General features: G+C 45.7%; 1 long non-coding RNA gene across 1 annotated transcript in view; it reads left to right on the top strand.

The window, feature by feature from the left end:
• Window positions 1-15,241, top strand: part of LOC102488674 (uncharacterized) — an 82,589-nt gene that overhangs the window by 61,170 nt on the left and 6,178 nt on the right. Inside the window, exon 2 of the long non-coding RNA XR_335054.3 lies at window positions 5,459-5,464. This is a non-coding gene — a long non-coding RNA (uncharacterized LOC102488674). The remainder of the gene's footprint in view (window positions 1-5,458; window positions 5,465-15,241) is intronic.

The following is a 15,241-nucleotide window of genomic DNA, read 5'->3' as shown; positions in this document are numbered from 1 at the left end:
CCCAAGATCCCGAGAGGAGAATGGAGGAGAAGGGATTACAGCATGGCCATCCCTCCTGAGGGGTGATTTCTATCTTTCTGTCTCTCTGGCAAGCACACATGCCCTATAACAGAAATCTCTCTATTAAAAATAAAATAAAATAATGCTGGTTTATGCAGGGGGCAGCAGGTAGTGTAGTAGTTAACGCACTGGACTCCCACATGACCGACCACAGTTTGAGTACTGGACCTGGCAGCTTGAAACTCACAACGGGCATGTGTGCATGCACACGCAAAGCCCCAGGAGGAGAGTGGAGAAGAAGGGATTATAGCATGGCCATCCCTTCTCATGGCTGATTTCTCACTTTCTCTCTTTCTGGCCAGCACATGTGCCCTATAGCCAAAAAAAAAAAAACAACCGCACAATTGCCCTTTAGACAAAAAAAAAAAAAAAAAAAAAAAAAAAAAAACCTGGCTATGCAGACACACTTATATTGGAAGTCCCTTTTGCGAACTGAGGTGTTGAAGCAGCGTTGCCAGCAGCCACGGTTGGGACCTCCCGGACAAGGAGGTCTGAGAATGATGCCGATGTGAGGAGAAAGACGAATCCAGAAGGCATTTGGGTTCTTTCCAGGACGCTCAAACATCAGCTCTGTCCCTGTCCTTCACAGCGTCTGGTTTTATGAGTCAATACGTTCTTTTTGTTTCTGTTTCTTCCACACAGGGAGTTCTGACTAATACAGGAAGTAGCCGCGCTCCCTGTAGCCCTGCCTCCTGTGCCCGCCTTCTCCAGCAACACTGCCATCCGGCTGCGCCAGCCTGGCATGTCACTCGAGCAGGCTGTTGTCCCACATCAGGAGCAGGAAACAGGTCACCTAGAAGGACCGCTGTCATGGATGCCCTCACACCCTGCTAATAGGCCCAGTGCATGGAGGCCCACCCTGTACACTCTACCCCCTTCTCCGCACCATATGTCTCGGCTCCGCATTCTCAGTCCTCCTGGAACACCATCACTAGCCTGGCTGCTGTTCCCACAACTGCATCCAGGCCCCCGGAGCGGGACCTTGGCCAGTGGCACTGGGGCCACAGGAAAGCATTTATGTAATTGCCACAGGGCACATGCACTCGCCAGAGAGAGAGAGAGAGAAAGGGAGAAAGCACCTCCAACTGGCACGGTCAGGTCGCAATCCCTTCTCCATTTTCCTCCCTGTCAGGTTTGGAGCATGCATGCGCACACACACACCTGATGTGATTCTCAAGCCACCAGGGCCAGGATTTAAACCATGTTCAGCCATATGGGATCCAACTCCAGTAACCCTGACTATGGGACCAGCTGCACAGGAAAGCATTTTAAAGATGAAGAGATAATCATAAAAGATTCAATTCATCCGGAAGATAAAACAACTGTGAAATTATATTAATTCAATGAAATGACTTCAACAAATACAAAGGAAAAATTTGCTAGAACTACAGAGAGAAATTGACAAATCCTCCATCAGAGTGGAAGATTTCAACATGACTCGTAATTATACATAGATCAAAATATATATACAGGGACCAGCAGGTGGCATGGTGGTTAAGGTGCTGGACTCACACGTGGCCAACCCACGGTTTGAGTCTCAAACCTGGCAGCTTGCTTTCTCACTTTCCCTCTCTCTCTCTCTCTCTCTCTCTCTCTCTCTCTCTATCTCTCTCGTGAACATACATGCCCTATACCCAATTTAAAAATAATAATGATGGGACCAGCAGTTGGCGTAATGGCTATGTCGCTGGACTCCCACGTAGTAGACTGTGGTTCAAGTCCCAGACCCAGTGGCTTAAACTCACACTGGGCACATGTGCGTGTGTGCCCAAGATCCTGAGAGGAGAAGGGATTGTGGCATGGCCTCCCCCCAGGGGGTGATTTCTCACTTTCTGTCTCTCTGTCTCTCTCTTGTCTTTCTGGTGAGAGTGCATGCACTCTATAGCTAAAACCTCTCAAAAGAAGAAGAAGAAGAAGAAGAAGAAGAAGAAGAAGAAGAAGAAGAAGAAGAATGATAATATTAAGTAAATAATTCTAAAATAAATCATTCTTGTAAATATATATATATATATTTCTATATACACACATACATATATAGTGCAATCATTTGAAAAACATAATTTAAAACCTTCATTTCATAACATGTATAAAACCCTGCTCCAAATAATTAAAGATTATGCTTATACTCAAACACACAGGAATATACAAGGGTACCTCAAAAAGTTCACGAAGTAATGGAATTAAACTACAAGTGTCTTTTAGTCCAATAAGTCCTAGAAACCCAAGCTTAGTTTTTTGGCACTACACATTTTCCAAGAACTTTCTAAAGACCTAGTGTACACTCTTGGGTCGCCTGAAAAGTCATGACGTGTTTTTCTGCTTTTCTGTACGATAATGCAGTATGACTTTTCCAACAGCCCGATCAATAAATTGAGCAAGTAACAGGCCATAAAGCAAGTCTTGACACCTTTCATGGAAGGAAAGCGATCTCCAACGATGCAGTAGTAAGAATCCCTCAACAAATAAAGAAATTTAAACATGCCTATACGATCTGGTAACTAAAAACCCACTCTAACATCTTATATATCAAAATATTCCAAAGTGTACAATGTTACACGAAACGTGTGGGATACAGCAAAAGTAGAACTCAGGAGAGCATTTACGTTCTTATGTGTTTATATTCGAAAAGCATAAAGATTAAATATTCTTTTTTAAGAGATTTTTTTTACTATAGGGCATGTGCACTCCCCAGAGAGAGCCAGAGAGACAAAAAGCAAGAAATCAACCCCAAGACAGGACCAACACACCACAATCCCTTCTCCTCCTCTTCTCAGGATTTTTGGCACAAATGCACACGTGCCCGCCAAGAGTTTGAAGTTGCCAGGTCCGGGACTCAAACCACGGTCAGCCATGTGGGAGTTCAGCAACATAACCATTACACCATCTGCTGGTCCCTAAATATCCTTTTTTAAAAGCTTAGAAAAATAGCAGATAACCCAAAGGAAGAGCAAAAGAGAGAAGAAAACTGAGAATTAAAATTAAACAGAAAACAAAGACACAATAGAAACAATCAGCGAAGTCAAAAGTTACATTTTTTTAAGATGTATTTATTTATTTATTTATTTAAATTTGCTATAGGACATCTGTGCTCACTAGAGAGGGACAGAGGAAAAGAGAGGAAAAGTGAGAAAGCAAGCCACCATGTCTGAGACTCGAACTGCAGTCAGCCATGTGGGAGTCCAGAACCTCTACTACCATGCCACCTTCTGACCCCAAAAGTTGTTACTTTGAAATTGTCATAATCCAAGAACACTAATCAAAGGGAAGAAAGGGAATTTAAAAAAGGACATAACTCCAGGTACAATAGAGATTAAAAAGAAAATAGACTTACATAAATGACATTGAAATAGTGTATTTGATGACATAAACAAAATACACAAATCACTAGAAAAAATATAACTTTCCAAAAATGACTCAATAAGAAATAGAAATATGAGGCTGGCAGATGGCGTGGTGGTTAAGGCACTGGACTCTCACATGGTTGACTGTGGTTCGAGTCCCGGACCTGGTGACTTGTTTCTCACTTTCCTTCTCTCGCTCTGTCTCTCTGGTCAAATTTAAAATAATAACAATAGTAATAAGTAAAATGAAATAAATAATTATTCAATAAATAAAGACATAAGTAAATAGAAATCCTGGGGCCAGCATGTGGCAAGGATTTTTTGTTGTTGTTGTTGTTTTGTTTGGTTTTGTTTTGTTTATTTTGGAGAAGTTTTTGCTATAGGTCCTGTGCGCTTGCCAGAAAGACAGAGAGAGACAGAGAGATAGAAAGCAAGAAATCACCCACAGGGGGGACGGCCATGCCGCAATCCCTTCTCCTCCACACTCCTCTCTGGATCTTGGGCACGCACACACATGCGCCTGGCGTGAGTTTAAGCCACTGGGTCCGGGACGCAAACCGCAGTCAACTACATGGGAGTCCATACATAGTCATTACACCAACTGCTGGTCCCGGTGGCATGGATGTTAAGACAGCTAAATCTCATATGGCCAACTGTGCAGTTCAAGTCCCAGACTCAGCAGATTAAAAAACATGCCACGCGTGTGTGCATGTGTGCTCAAGATCCAGGGAGGAGGGACCAGCAGTTAGCGTGATGGCTATGTCGCCAGACTCCCATGTAGTCAACCGTGGTTTGAGTCTCAGACCTGTGGCTTGAAAGTCTTGGGCACATGTGCCGAAGATCCCAGGAGGATAGTGAAGGAGAAGGGATTGCAGTATGACCATCCTCCTGGGGAGTGATATCTCACTTTCCCTCTCACTGTCTCTGTCTCTATCTCTCTCCGTCTCTGTCTCTCTCCAGTGAGTATATGTGCGCTACGTCAAAAAACTAATAATGGGGGAACCAGCAGTTAGCGTAATGGCTATGTCTCTGGACTCCCATGTAGTCGACCGCAGTTCGCATCCCGGACCCGGTGGCTTAAAACTCACGCCAGGTGCATGTGCGTGCGTGCCCAAGATCCCAAGAGGAGAATGGAGGAGAAGGGATTGCGGCGTGACCATCCCCCCTGTGGGTGATTTCTCGCTTTCTATCTCTCTGTCTCTCTATCTGTCTGGCGAGCGCACGCGCCCTATAGCGAAAAGCCTCTCCAAAAAAAAAAAAAAAACGAATAATGGGACTGCTAGCTAGCTTAAATTCACGCCAGGCGCGTGTTCGTGCGTGCCCAAGATCCTAAGAGGAGAATGGAGGAGAAGGGATTGCAGTGTGGCCATCCCCCCTGGGGGGTGATTTCTCACTTTCTGTCTCTATGTCTCTCTGGCGAGCGCACGCGCCCTATAGCAAAATCCTCTTCCCCACCACCAAAAAAAAAAAAATGTCCCAGTGATTGGAGGACTTTTGGGAAGCTTTCTGCTTGCATGGCATTTCCACACGGGACGTTTCATTTGCATTGTTTCATGTTTTGTTGGTTTGTTTTTTTCTTCCATCTGTCATCAGAATGTGTCAGTTGCTTTTTTCCTAACAGCAGCCTCTGTATACCGTCATAGGACATCGAGTCCCTCCACCTCCTCCTCTCCCGTGACTTCTTCCCCATAGAAGCAAATCTGAATGGCCTTCTGTAGGCATCTGTGGGCACGAGGTAACCAATATGGCCCCAACATGAGCAGATGGGCGAGAAAGTGGGCCCTCTCTCTCCTCCAACACCCCTACATTGGTCAACCTGTAGGTCAGCAAGAACACTCCTTCCCTACCATGAAAGATACTTATCGGATCATGTTGGGGGGACTCGCTGTGGGGGGTGAGTGGATCCTCCAAGGTCATCCCAAACTGGTGATTTGGAATAGAAATAGTGAGCACATAGACACTTCGGTATTCTGTGCTGCCCGGAAAAGAACAAAATGCATTTGACTTTAAGTATGAAATATTTTGGTATCTTAGTGTCTCTTTCCTTTTTTAGTTAGTTTCAGGTTACAGAAAGAGAGCTATTTATACCTATTATTATTACCCTGACAGAAATGGCAGCATAAGCACTATAATTTTAACATCTGAATATGGAAGGAACTTATACTGAAGGCATGTGTCGCGCTGAAGGTATTGTACTTGATGGTAAGGTCTGCAGGGAACCAGCTGATGGAAAGACGTCACTGAACGGTCAGACTTAGCAAATCAGTCAGGGGCGTTCAGATATGGTGGGAAGCAGGATGCAGCCCACCATAGACGATATTCATTCAGCAGCTACTTCAAGGAATTTATTCATGGTAAAACAAGTGACTTCAGGTGGGAGAGAAGTTCTTGGGGTTTAATTTCATAGAAGAGGTGCCATACTTCCTTTGTACCGATTCACTTTCTTTTTTAATTAGTATGAAATGTTACACTTGCCAGGTTTTTTGAGAAATATCATTCTAGGCATTCAGAATTGAAAAAGATAGCAAAGAAGAAGTGAATGATTGGGGCCAACAGGTGGCATGGTGCTGGACTCCCACATGGCCCAGACCTGGTGGCTTGCTTTGTCACTTTCCTTTTCTCTCCATTTCTCTCTGTCTCTCTCTGGTGAGCACATGTGCCCTGTAGAAAGTTGGAAAATAATAATAATAAATAAGGGACCAGCAGTTAGCGTAATGGCTATGTCACTGGACTCGCATGTAGTCTACCGCGGTTCGAGTCCCGGACCCAGTGGCTTAAATTCACACCGGGCACATGTGCATGCGTGTTCAAGATCCCTAGGAGAATGGAGGAGAATGGATTGTGATGTGGCCATCCCCCCTAGCGGGTGACTTCTCGCTTTCTATCTCTCTGTCTCTCTGTCTTTCTGGCAAGCGCGCATGCCCTGTAGCAAAAAAAAAAAAAAATTATTTTAACAAATAAATATGTATAAATATATTTTAAATAATTTAAAAAAAAAAAAGAAATGATTGATTACCTTTACTTCGCGTAGCATTAAATCTCGTCACCTCCCCTCAACCCACTGATTTCAGCCCCACAGAGCTGGACAGCTCCACGCACTCAAACTGCTCCTGTGCTGCCAACAGTCAACCTCAGGCTCCAGCCACGTCTGCCCCAGAAGTTTCCCGTAGCACTGGGAGGACCCTGCTCAGCCAGACCTGCTGGGAGCTGACACCCACAAGGAGCAGGAGCTGGGGGTAAGCGCTCCAGCCGCCCCTCCCTTAGCCTGGCTATTCGGTGGCAGACACTGGTGAGCCGCCATAGCATCCCTCTGTCTTCTGTCTCCAGCTCACCCCTTCCTCTCCTTCACGCCTGCTTTCTCGGCTCAGTCCTCAATAAAAAAAATACTTCCTCCAAGGAACTAGCAGATGGCACTGGACTCCCACATGGATGACCGTGGTTTGAGCCCCTGATCCAGCAGCTTGAAAATCATACCAGGCACACATGCGTGCATGTCCAAAATCCCAGAAGAGGATGGAGAAGGGTTTGGGGTGTGTCCTCCCCCACTGGGGTGGTGGTGATGTCTCACTTCCCTCTCTCTGTCACTCCCCAACAAGTGCACATGTCCTTTGGCAAAAACCTAAAAAATATTTTTTTAAACTCCTTCAAGTTCTTCGCTCAGGCTGTGATTTTGGGAGACGCTAAAGCTAAGATACCCCTATCGGACTGTGACTCATCTCGAGACAACGGCGTTAGGATAATCACTTGAAGCAGTTGGTTTCCCTACTGCCAAGAAACATCACACCAACCTCTGCACAGCTGCTGAGCAAGGCCGGCACGCATCCGGACTAGAGTCGGGGCTTCGAGTTGCTCCTGGTCGGGGGAGAGAGTGCCTCTGTGGGACAGTCCTCCACGCAGGGCTATGGACAGGCGGGAATGGCTACACTGCCCTCTGGAGAACTGAATCAGAACCCCCGATGGACATGGTTTCTTCTCCTCTGACTCTTCCCAACATGTGCGTGTTATACACACTTAGGTATGCGTACACACGCGCACACATTCCCCTGTAACCCAACTGTACTGAGATCTTCAGCCTCGGGTATCTTACTCTTCTCTCTTTAAATTAATAAATTAATTTATTTAAACTGGTTATATGGTACATGCACTCACCAGACAGAGATGAGAGAAAGAGAGTGAAAGTGAGAAAGCAAGCTCCCAGGTCCAGAACTTGAACCATGACCAGCCATGTGGGAGTCCAGATCCTTAACCACTATGCCACCTTCTGGTCCCATCCTTTTCTTTAAAAGCTGTGACAAGGGGCCAGCAGGTGGTGTGGTAGCTGGAGCGCTGGACTCCCACATGGCCAACTGTTCAAGTTCCTAACCTAGCAACTTTCTCTCTCTCTCTCTCTCTCTCTCTCTCTATCTCTCTCGTGCCCTATAGCAAATTTTTTTTTTAAATAATAACAGATAAAATTAAGTAAATCATTTTTTAACGCTGTGGCAAGCTTCTACCTTCTCCATTTCTGCAGTCCTTACTGATCGGCCATACCCCTGTTCCATGCGTGATCCCTCCTTCATACCCCAAAGCTGACTTGAGACAATAAAGAGAAAAACCAGACCATCTGGAGAGGAGCCGGAGAAGTCTGCGCAATGGAAAGAGCTCATGGGGGAGCACTGAATGAGCACGTAAGAGAAAAGCAGTATCCGCTGTGTGAGTTAAGGAGCTATGTAGCTATAGTGGGGGAGGAGGGAAGGGGGGTTGCAGGGGTTACAGAGGTGGGATCATAAGGCTTGTACTTCTTAATTTTTTTTTTGGAGAGGTTTTCGCTATAGGGCGCGTGTGCTCACCAGACAGACAGAGACAGAGAGACAGAAAGCAAGAAATCACCCCCCAGGGGGGATGGCCACGCCGCAATCCCTTCTCCTCCATTCTCCTCTTGGGATCTTGGGCACTCACGCACATGTGCCTGGCGTAAGTTTAAGCCGCCGGGTCCGGGACTTGAACTGCAGTCGACTACATGGGAGTCCAGCAACATAGCCATTACACTAACTGCTGGTCCCTGTATTTCTTAATTTCTTAGGGACCTTAAACATGACTCTCTGGGCCTGTGGGTGGCATGGTGACTGAGGCGCTGGATCCTGTATGGCTAACTGTGCAATTTGAGTCCCAGATCTGGCGGCTTAAAAAAACAGGTGCACGGGGACCAGCAGTTAGTGTAATGGCTATGTTGCTGGACTCCCATGTAGTCGACTGCAGTTCAAGTCCCGGACCCGGCGGCTTAAACTTACGCCAGGCACATGTGCGTGAGTGCCCAAGATCCCAAGAGGAGAATGGAGGAGAAGGGATTGTGGCATGGCCATCTCCCCTGGGGGGTGATTTCTCGCTTTGTGTCTCTCTGTCTCTGTCTTTCTGGCGAACGTACACGCGCTCTATAGGAAGAACCTCTCAGGAAAAAAAAAACAGGTGCATGTTGGGGGCTGGCAGGTGGCGTGGTGGTTAAGGGTGCTGGGCTCCCACATGGCTGACTGAGGTTCAAGTGCCAGACCTGGCGGTTTGTGCTCTCTCTCTCCCCCACCCCTTGGTCAAATTAAAATAAGTAAATAAAGTTAAATCAAATAATTAAAAAAAGAAAAAAAAACAGGTGCGTGGGTCCCCAAAATCCTAAGAGGAGCATGAAGAAGAGATCACGGGCTGGTTCTCTGCCCCCCCAGCAGGGGTGCTTTCTCACTTTCCCTGTCTCTGTTTCTCTCTGGTAAGCACACACACCCTGCAAACAGGCAAACAAGACCCTGTCCACTGCGACTGCAAATTTGCCTCCTACACTAAAGATTGCAAGTGCAGGGACAGATGGCCCAGAGGCCAGTGCCTTTGATTTGCCCAGCCCCAGCTACTCCAGGGGGGCAAGAGGGAGGCTATGCCGCTTTGTCTCCTTGCACCCCTGAATTTGCATGTAATAAGGAAGTGCCTACAATAGAGATGACCAGTGTTTACTGGAGTATTCTAAGCCAATTTCTCTGGTGGGCTCGGTTTTTTCTTGTTGTCTTCCAGGCGCTCTTTATACTTTGAATATGAATTACTTGTTACAAATGTTGCATATCTCTCATCCAAGTCTATGGCTTACTTCTCATTTTAGTTAAGTCAGATCGGTCCATCTTTTCTGGAGAAGTGAATTGCAATTTTTCCATATCAAACCTGTAAAAAATGTACTATCTCCTGTACTTTGATTAAGTCATATTGTTAGGCCTTGCAGTTTCTGATTCACCTCTGGTGAATAAAATATGTACAAAGAGGGTCAACCCATGGCCTGGTGCTTAAGGGAAGCAGATCCTACAGGGCAGACTGGGTAGTTGGAATGCAGGCCCCTGGGGCTGCGTGGTTCAAATCCCAACAGGATGGAGAAATGGAGAAGGGATTGCGGTATGATACCGCCCATTAGGGGTTGCTGTTTCCCTTTCACGCTCTCTCTGTCTCTCTCGGGCAAACACATATGCCTCTGACAAAAAAAAACATTTTTACTGATTTTCTTTTTTTAAGAGATATTTTTGCTATAGGGCTCATGCATTCACCCAAGAGATGGAGAGACAGAAAACGAGAAATTACCCTGGGTGGGCATGGCCACACCACAATCTCTTCTCCTCCAGCCTCCTCTCGGGATTTTGGGCATGAACGCACATGTACCCAGCATAGGTTTTAAGCGGCAGGGCCTGGAACTCGAACTGATGTCAACTATGTGGGAGTCCAGCGATGTAAGCATTACAGCATCTGCTGGCCCCGCAGTAACCTCTTTTAAGGAGTAGTATGTTCAAGCCAGGATCCAAAGTCCATACGTCACATGTGGCGATGCGTTTCTTTGTTTCTTTTTGGGGGGAGAGGTTTTTGCTATAGAACGCGTGCACTCGCCAGAAAGACAGACAGAGGAACAGAAAGCAAGAAATCACCCCCACCCCCACCCCCAGGGAGATGGCCACGCCGCAATCCCTTCTCCTCCAGTCTCCTCTCGGGATCTTGGGCACACATGCACACGCGCCTGGCGTGAGTTTAAGCCACCAGGTCCGGGACTTGAACCGCTGTCAACTATGTGGGAGTCCAGCAACATAGCCATTACTCTAACTGCTGGTCCCTGGTGATATGTTTCTTAAGGCCCTTTTAAACTTTAACAATGCCTCTTACTTCTTTTTATTTCTGCTATCTTTTTGTTAAAGAAATCATAAGTTCTCGAAAATCTGCCTTCTGGATTCAGTTCTTGTTTATTTTGTTTTTAATTTTGCTACAAGGCACATATGCTCACTGGAGAGACACAGAGAGAGAGGGAAAGTGAGAAATCACCCATCAGGGGAGATGACCATGCTGCAATTCCTTCTCCTCCATTCTCCTCTTGGGATTTTGGGCATCCACGCACGTGTGGACAGGGTGTGTTTCAAGCTGGCCTTGAAACACAGTCTGGGACTCAAACTGCGCAGTCAGCCATATGGGACCCTTCACTTTCACGCCACCTGCTAGACGGTGAGTCACTGTGTCACTATTCTGCCTCAGCCTCTTGAGTAGCTGGGACTATAGGCCTACACCGCTGCACCGGGCTTCTGTCTTCTGAATTTTTTTTTTTTGAGAATTATTTTACTTAACTTTATTTATACTTGATCAGAGAGGGACAGAGTGTGAGAGAGATAGAAGGGGAGAGTGAGAATGCAAGCCTCCAGGTCTGGGACTCGAACCACAATCAGCCATGTGGGAGTTCAGCACCCTTCACCACCACACCACCTGCCAGCCCCTCCCACTGCGTTCCAGTGTGCTGGTGGTGCTGGTGGCCTAGCCACATTCAGGTTTTATGTTTAAGGCTTCAATGTATCCAGCGTCCACCTCTGTCCATGAGGTTGGGAAGAAAGAGTTTTCAGGGCCAGGTGGTGGTGCCATGATGACGCAACTGGACCCATATGGGAAGGATCTTGGGTTCACATCCTGTGACATCTCTGAATGGACCAAGAACACGTGCTTGTCCATACTGGAACTAGTTAAGACAGGATGGAATACAAAGTGGGGACCCTGTTTGGGATGCATGTCTCTCCATCTTTCTCTCACGGTGGAAATAAATGAATAATTTTTTTAATTATTTAGCTAATTTTATTTATTTAATATAAAGAATGTGCACTCACTAGAGAGAGAAAATGAGAAAGCAAACCACCCGGTACAGGACTCAGACCATGGTCAGTCATGTGGGAGGGAGTCCAGCACCTTAACCACCATGCCACCTGCTGGCCCTGAACTTTTTCTTTCTAAGTGCATGCTTATATTAAAAAGAAAGAAAGAAATTCTGCTTTCCCAGTAATGTCTTTCCGTCACCAACTTGAGATGCCCCGTACTGTGCCGAGTTCCCATTTTCTCATAGCTCTCTGTCTCTGAGCCCTCTCCTCCGTCACACGGGTCCACTTGTTCCTGAGTCATTGCCCTGCTGTTGATGATGATGACGATGATTGAATTTGACCAGAGAGAGACAGAACGATGGGGAAGGAGGGGGTGAGAAAGCAAGTTAGCGTAATGGCTACATCGCTGGACTCCCATGTAGTCAACCGCAGTTCGAGTCCCAGACCCAGTGGCTTAAACTCACACCAGGCGCGTGTGTGTGCGTGTCCAAGATCCCAAGAGGAGAATGGAGGAGAAGGGATTGGGACATGGCCATCCCCCCTGGGAGGTGATTTCTCGCTTTCTGTCTCTCTGTCTCTCTCTAACTTTCTGGCAAGTGCATGTGCCCTATAGCAAAAACCTCTCCAAAAGAAAAAAGAAAGAAAGCTGCCAAGTATGGGACTCGAATCACAGTTGGCCACGTGGGAGTCCAGCACTTTAACCACCATGCCACCTGCCAGCTCCCTGGCTTTGAAATTTTTTTAAGTTTTTTTTTCTTTCTTCCATAAAAGGAAGAGAGTGTGAGAGAAAGAGACAGGTGCCCCAAAAGGTTTTCACAGCACAATCTGCTCCCAGTCTCAGCCAGCCCAGATCATGGGTCTCCATGCACACGTGCATCTGGCTCCTCCAAGGAGGTTCTGGCGTGCAAAGTAAGGACTTTCTCAGGTGGGTCCAGCTGTGTTACCGCTGCCCCACCTGGGCCTGCAACAGATTTTAATGTGCAATAGAGTACTTTCCTTTTTTTTTATTTTTTGACTCTTTGACTTTACTTTAATCCTGTCGTTAAGGAAAAGGGTGTTTAGTCAACCTTTTTTTTTTTTTTTTAGAGGTTTTTGCTATAGGGCGCGTGCACTCACCAGAAAGACAGAGAGACAGAGAGACAGAAAGGGAGAAATCACCCTCCGGGGGGATGGCCATGCCGCAATCCCTTCTCCTCCATTCTTCTCCCGGGATTTTGGGCACACACACACACACGCGACCAGTGTGAGTTTAAGCCACCGGATCCGGGACTCGAACTGCGGTTGACTACATGGGAGTCCAGCGACATAGCCATTACACTAACTGCTGGTTCCCAGGGGCTTCTTATTGACTGCTAATAGCAATTCTTTTCTCTATGCCAGAGGTCAGTAGACATTTTCTATAAAGGACTATATAGCAAATATTTTAGGTTTTTCTGTTACTCAACTCTGCTGTTGTAGAATGAAAGCAGTTATAAACAATATATAAACTAATGAGCATGGCTGTGTTCCAATAAAACTTTATTTACAAAAATAGGTGCCCTGAACCAGCAGATGATGTAATGGTTATGTCACTGGACTCCCACATAGCTGACTGCAGACATGGCCGACTGTGGTTCAAGTCAGGATCTGGTTGCTTGAAATTCACACATTAGGTGCGTGGGCGTACATTCCCAAGGTTCCAGGAGAACAAAGAAGAAGGGACTGCAGCATGGCCATCTCCCCTGGGGGATAATTTCTCGCTTTCTGTCTCTCTGGAGAGCACACACACCCTATAGCAAAAATCTCTCTTTTTTTTTTTTTTAAAAAAAAAAGGGGGGCCCATAGTTTGCTGACTCCTGCTCCTCTAGTTTTTTGCTGGAACTTGGTCCCATGGAATATACTTCTCAGCCCTGTTTGCAGCTAATTATGGCCCTGGGACTAGTTGTGATCAAAGAGCCGTAAACCCAGGGCTAGCAGATGGCGTGGTAGTGGAGGCGCTATACTCCCACATGGCCCACCAGGACATGAGTACTAGACTCCACCGCTTGAAAATCACACCAGGTGAGGGACCAGCAGTTAGCATAATGGTTATGTTGCTAGACTCCCCTATAGTCGACCGCGGTTCGAGTCCTGGACCCCCAAGGCTTAAACTCACGCTGGGCATGTATATGCATGCGTGCCCAAGATCCCGAGAGGAGAATGGAGGAAAAGGGATTGCGGTGTGGACATCCCCCCTGGGGGGTGATTTCTCCCTTTCTGTCTCTCTCTCTCTCTCTCTGTCTTTCTGGCAAGTGTACACACCCTATAGCAAAAACCTCTCCCCCAAAAAAATTTAAAAATAAAAACAAAAAAATGAAAATCACACCAGGTGCATGTGCATGCTCCAAATCCCAGGAGAATGGAGGAGAAGGAATTGCAGCAGGAGATGATTTCTCACTTTCTCTCTGTGTGTGTCTCTCCATCTCTCTCTGGAGAGCACAACCATCCTATGGCCAAAACTTAGAAAGAGAGAGAGAGAGACGTAACCTGAGGCATTGCATACAACTTCTACACACAGCCTCATCAGTAGAGAGAGAACGTGCCATTTTTCTTCTCTTTTCTTTCTGTTGTCTGAAATGTGTCATGCCTAGAGTGGGGGACACTTCTGGGGACATGTGATAGAAGCCATATGCTCTGAATAGTGAGCAAAAGAGAAGCAGCCAAAGTCCTAAAAGATTTTGTCATAAATAGAAGTTGAACATTTTCCAAGTGCTTTTTCCACATTGTATTTTTTTTCTTTTGTACTCCCCTAATATATTTTTACCATATTTACTCACCTAATATATTTTGTACTCCCCTAATATATTTTTGTACTCCCCCAATATGTTTTTCTGTACTTCCTAAATCTATCTACTAACAGATTTTCCTGGGCCATCCTATGATGAGGTGGTTAAGGTGGCTAATCCCACATGACTGACTATGTGGTTCAAATCCCAGACCAAGCAGCTTGAAAAACACACAAATGCATGTGCCTAAAATCCCAAAAGGAAGGAGAAACAGAAAAAAAGGGATTTTGTGGCATAGCCATTCCCCACAAAAGATGTTTTCTCACTCTATCCCCCTCTTTCTTGCTCTGGTGACCACACACACACCCTGTGGCAAATTTATTAAAAAAAAAAAAAAAAAAAGGTTTAAGGTGACCAGCAGGGGGTGTGGTGGTTAAGGTGCTGGATGCTTCCACATTCCTGACCACAGTTCAAGTCCTGGACCTGGCGGCTTGCTCTTTCTGTGTGTGTGTGTGTGTGTGTGTGTGTGTGTCTGTCTGTCTGTCTGTATCTGGTCAAATTAAAATAAATAAATGAATAAAGAAAATAAAATAAATTTTTAAACTAGATATTTCTGATATTAAACTGTCTCTGAACTTTCAGAATATATACCACTTGAATATGTGATTTCCTTTAATATTCCACTTGATTTGATTAGCTTTTTTTTTTTCAAGGAACTTTATATTTCTGGTCATTAGAATGAAATTTCTCACTTGAAGTTTGTCAAACCTTGCTATAGAGGGGCCAACAGGTGGTGTGGTGGTTAAGGCACTGGACACTCCAACATGATTGACCACAGTTCGAGTTCCGGACCTGGTGGTTTGCTTTCTCATTTTCTCTCTCTCTCTATCTCTCTCTGGTCAAATTAAAATATAAATATATGAATAAATAAAATTAAATAAATAATTCTTAAAAAAAAAAAAAAAAAAAACTTGCT

The sequence above is a fragment of the Tupaia chinensis genome, unplaced genomic scaffold (assembly GCF_000334495.1).
Source record: "Tupaia chinensis unplaced genomic scaffold, TupChi_1.0 Scaffold000330_1, whole genome shotgun sequence".
NCBI classification, from domain to species: Eukaryota; Metazoa; Chordata; class Mammalia; order Scandentia; family Tupaiidae; genus Tupaia; species Tupaia belangeri.
Note: the sequence above shows the minus strand (reverse complement) of the source record. Positions and strands in the feature narration are given on the sequence as shown.